The sequence below is a fragment of the Solanum tuberosum genome, unplaced genomic scaffold (genome assembly GCF_000226075.1).
Source record: "Solanum tuberosum cultivar DM 1-3 516 R44 unplaced genomic scaffold, SolTub_3.0 scf00211, whole genome shotgun sequence".
Classification (NCBI taxonomy): Eukaryota; Viridiplantae; Streptophyta; class Magnoliopsida; order Solanales; family Solanaceae; genus Solanum; species Solanum tuberosum.
In genome coordinates, this window is record NW_006239137.1 from 599,828 (window position 1) to 604,930 (window position 5,103).

Here is a 5,103-nt window from a genome sequence, read left to right on the forward strand (position 1 = left end):
TAGGCTTTCCCCTTTTTGGCTTGGCTCTTGACCCTTCACCCTCAACCAAACCTTAAAAGCTCTTCTTAACTTAGGGGTCTAGCACTTACTTTAATGTTTATCAACTAAACTCCTTAACTTTTGACATAACCTCTCACATTAAGTATGTAGTTCAACCTATCATTTTCTGAGTCGTTACATATATAAATAGCCTAAAGGATACAATTTTTGTAGAGGCGAGTCGAGAGTTCAGATACTGAACAAGGAGAGTTGAATAGTGAATAGAAATTTTTTGTCACGACCCAGTGGTACCCCTTAGATATAACATTTAGTATAGAACCCTGAAGGACTCCATATAAGCCCCTTAGCTCTCATAATATAAGAAATAGAACAATAAGAGTAAAATAATACTCCAAGTCCAATAGTTTTATAGAAGAAAAGTGAAAGTCTAAACCACTTGTGTCATCATAGACAACTAATACAATAGAATGAAATTGGGCCTAGACCATACATCAGGTCAAAAATAAAAAAAAAACATGAAAGGAAGTGAAACAATAAAATTATGTCCTCGAAGCATGAGGACTAACCAAATCTCATAAACCTCGAACTCAACCACTAGCCACAAAACTGATGACCCTGATTATCGCACCCTATATTTTGGGAAATGTAGGCAAGAGTATGCGTTAGTATAAAACAATGTACCAAGTATGATAGTTATACATAAAACATTTATATCATGCTAAAAAGGGACATTGATGAAATGCAACTGACCAAGCTAAAACATGATATAAAAGAGTTAGGAAACATAAGTAATAAAACCATGGTCAATGCAAGCTAACATCATTTAAAGCCTTTGAACATATAGAGATACTTCTTGAAGTCTTGACTTATCTTGTCTTTAAAAGACATGGGTAGTTTTAAGGCCCACATTCATTCACTACATGCTAGAGATGCCCTACTAATACTAATGGAAATAGTTTAGAAATAGTGGCCTATAATCATAGATGGCATATCCGGATACCATACTAACCAAGACCTAATTAAGGAAAATAGCCCAAAAGGCATTGAGGACAAATCTTGATGTCATTCATGTCATGTGGCCAACCTTCATAGAACATGTAGACAATCTCATTTATAAGCTTTATTGAGTCATAAACATACTTTCACGAACATGCTTTATTTTCAATAATTCATAAGCTTCATCATAGTTTCGAAGTCAATGCATCTTCAAATCCATTTACAACTATTTCATAAAAATAAGACATGCATCTTTTCATAAATTCATATTTCAAGGTTCAAAACCCACTTTCAATCTTCAATATCTAAAAACATGGGTTAGATATGGGTTCATAGAAATTTATCATCAAATCATATAATTCTATCAATTCATGCTTGATTTAATAAAAATCTTCTTTCACAATCTAAACCCACATTATTTCATTATATTGGAAAATATGGGATTTACATGGGTTCATAGGGATCATAAAAAAAAATAGTATTTCATCAATTCATGCATAATAGATCATAATTCAATCATTAAAATCAACATTGAAGAGAACCCATGGCAATTGAAGAAAACCCTAACTAAAATTGGGGATTTCTAAATTTTAAAATAGGAGAATTTGGGGACTTCATGGATGGAAGGAATCCATGTATGAAAACTATCATACCTTGAAGCCAAGTGCTAATATTCACTGTAGGAATTGAGACTTGACTTGAAACCCTAGGTTGAATCCTTCTTCTTCTTCAAGTTTCTAGAGAGAAATATTTTGGAGAGGAGAATCAATCTTCTTTTTTGTGATTTTTGAAGAATGACTTGAATGGGCTAATTTGGGGATTGAAAACACTTATGTAGGGGTCTTAATGAAGGGGACAATTACATAGTATAGAATTAAAATTATGACCCTAACTTAAAACTGAAGATTCTCACGCTGGAGCTCGCCAAAGGCCACTTGGCCACTCGCTAAGTGAGCCTTTAGCTCGCCGAAATTTACAGTGAGTTGACTTGGGGGCTGAGTCAAATTAGTCTATGGGGAGTCGACTTAGGCTACACGCCGAGCAAAACAATGAGCTCAACTTAGCTCACCCTAAGTTACAGAATGTTGTATCTTAGATCAAGCCAAAAGGCGAGGAGCTCTACTCGACGGATCGCAAAGTCGACTCGGCGGATAACTAAGTCAACTTGGCGGATCGCCAAGTTAACTATGAAGTGAATATTTTCCCTTCTCTAAATCCTGGGTGTTCAATTATCTCCCCTTTGGGATCATTCATCCTCGAATGAGATTCAAGATGGTATGAAAAGAGTGGGAGAGGGACTAACAACTCAACCTACAATGAAAAATTATCTAAATGCATAAAATTAATGAGGAACTATCGACTCCAATCTGGGACAATATCAAATCATCATAAGAGGGGTGGAACTAAATCTAACAGCCCGTCATGCATGCAATATACATATCCGAGGAGGAAACTCCATCTCCAAGCTAAAATAAACTTTTAAAAACATCTTTTCACAAGACAAACAAGAAAGATCATAGTCAAATGGATATAATTATGAAGCAATCAATTAAACTAAATCATATTTTTGAAAAATAATTTTTTCCATGAGCATGCATACATAAGGAATCATTAGGATGACTAAGACACATGAATCCTAAAGAGTGAACCATGAGGAGCAAAGACCTTAAGCTAGACTCGAAGATAAAGGAAAGATGTAGGGATACTAAGAAGTTATATCGCCACAAAGTTTTCACCCACCAAACCATAACAAGGAACTTTTCCAAAATCAACATAGCTCTACTCACGTACCAACCATGAAGCACACTATCTCCCCCTTGAGAGCGAACCCCACTAGTCTTTTGAAATCCATCTCCCTCAATCTAAACATAACACCAACGTCTTAACAACCACTAAACCATTTATACAAGTAAACACTTAAGAAGTTTCCACAAGGATTTTAAGAACTACTACAAACACAATCTCCATACATGGAGTCTTACCATATCTAACGAAACACTCAACAATAAGAAATACATAACCAAAAGACCTTCAATTACCATTTACATCATCTGGGGAACCCGAACGACTAGGAGGAGCTTGCTTGCCCTCTCTAACTTTAGTCGTAAGCATCCGGCAATCCCTTATTTTATGACCACTATTACCAAAACAAAAGCAGGGATCCATGCCAACTAGGCACTTACCCTCGTGATTTGTTCCACACTTAGTACAAGTAAACATGGGCAATGAAGGTGTACTACCATTTCCTCCTTGAGGCTTAGGGTAAGACACCCTATCTTTGTTGAACTTAGAAGGAGCATTGTGTAACACCCCATATTCTATGAGTACTAGTTCTAAATATATGATGCTTATAAATTTCCATGTGGTATAGTTATGGACTCGGTTTCCTATGCGACTAATGACAATAAAATAGGTCTAAAGTGAACTGTCCATAGATTTTGATGCGACCCGATTAAGTTGACGTTGATTGAAGTATTTAAACTTGAGATCATAAGGTGATATAATGTATATAATTTTTAAGTTAAGTTAAAGGTATTAAGGTTTATAAATGGAATAAAATATTGAGGTGCTTGCTTGACTAAACTAAGCTAGTAGGTGACAAGTAGGACCATCACCTACTTTGACTTATTGATCAGCCCAAAGGACCAAGTAGGTGCATCACCTACTTTGATTTATTGACCAGCACAGAGGACCAAGTAGGTGCATCACCTACTAAGAATATTTTGACCATGTTATTGGGCCAAGTACGCTACCACCTACTTGCATTAATCTGGCCCAATTTGATTAGAAGAATAGGGGGAAAATGGACAGCCAAGGCCCAATATTCTTAAGTCAAAAAAGGCCCATGTGGAAAGTCCAATTAGGTGGATCACCTACTTGATAAATTATGGCCCAAAATGAGTGAGAAGGTTGGCCAAAGCAAGTCCCTTTAAAGGGGATTGATATCAGCTTTTTCCAACTATGTTTCACTTTAACAAAAATATGATTTCTAGAGCTTTCTCTCTTCTCTCTCTTCGCTTCATACAACAGCCATTAAATACTATTAGGGTTCTTGAGTATATAAGAGATTTATAAGTTAAGATAAGTTGAGGAGGACAATCTTTACCTTGAAAAATCCAAGTCTTAGCAAGTGGTAGTTCTGACTGCAATATTCTTCCTTTTGTTCAGGAGGTATTTAGGACATTTGGTTTGTGTTAGTGAGTTGGAAATTTTTCCTTCTACATGGTGTATTATTTGGGAGGATGTTCTTGTTGTTAGTACAAGTTGGGAGAGCCATGGAGGGTGATGAGTCCACAAATTGGACTCATTTAGGGCTTTATTTTGATAGAAATAGTGTCATCAAATGCTTATTTTGTCTCAATATATGATGAAAACTCATAAGTTTCAGGTATTTGATGTTTTGGTGGAAGCATAGACACATAGACGCAAAAAAAAACAAAAAGGCTGAAAAGAACGAAGAAGTTGAATTCTGCGTATCACCAAGCACACTTGGCGACTAGCAGAAGGGACACACTCCGCCCTTTATTCCAGTACGTGAAGCCCTAAAGGAGAAGGATAAAAAAGGCAATGAAAGGAGCAGTCGGTGCTTCGCTGAATAGTTCCACGAAGCGGTACTATACCACCCAATGACACAGAGCACGACTATGATGAAGGCTAGTGCAAGACGGCGAAGAACTACACCAAAGGGCGAATAGCTGAGTTAATCGGTGATTCCGACTAACCACACCGAAAGATTTGCCAGAACTATTTTCTGAAGTCTATAAATACTAAAATTGTTATTAATTTTTAAAGAGTCGAATTATTATTATAATTTTCATAATAGAATAGTACTTTTTGGATATTTTCTCTCAAATTTGGAGAGGGTTTTGGGAAACTTGAAGACAGAAGGATTTCATCTTCCCCAAGTTGGACGATGGTTATACTACTTGTGGTTAACCCCCAATTCGATATTTGATATTTTGTGTCACCCCTTTTTGATTTATTATGTTTTTAATCATTAATATCTTTAGTTACGACTAGTTAGAACTATTTTATTTTTCTATCAATTCTCAAAACCACTCCCTTGGGACACGACCCCAACCTATAGTTGGGTTACTATATTATTGA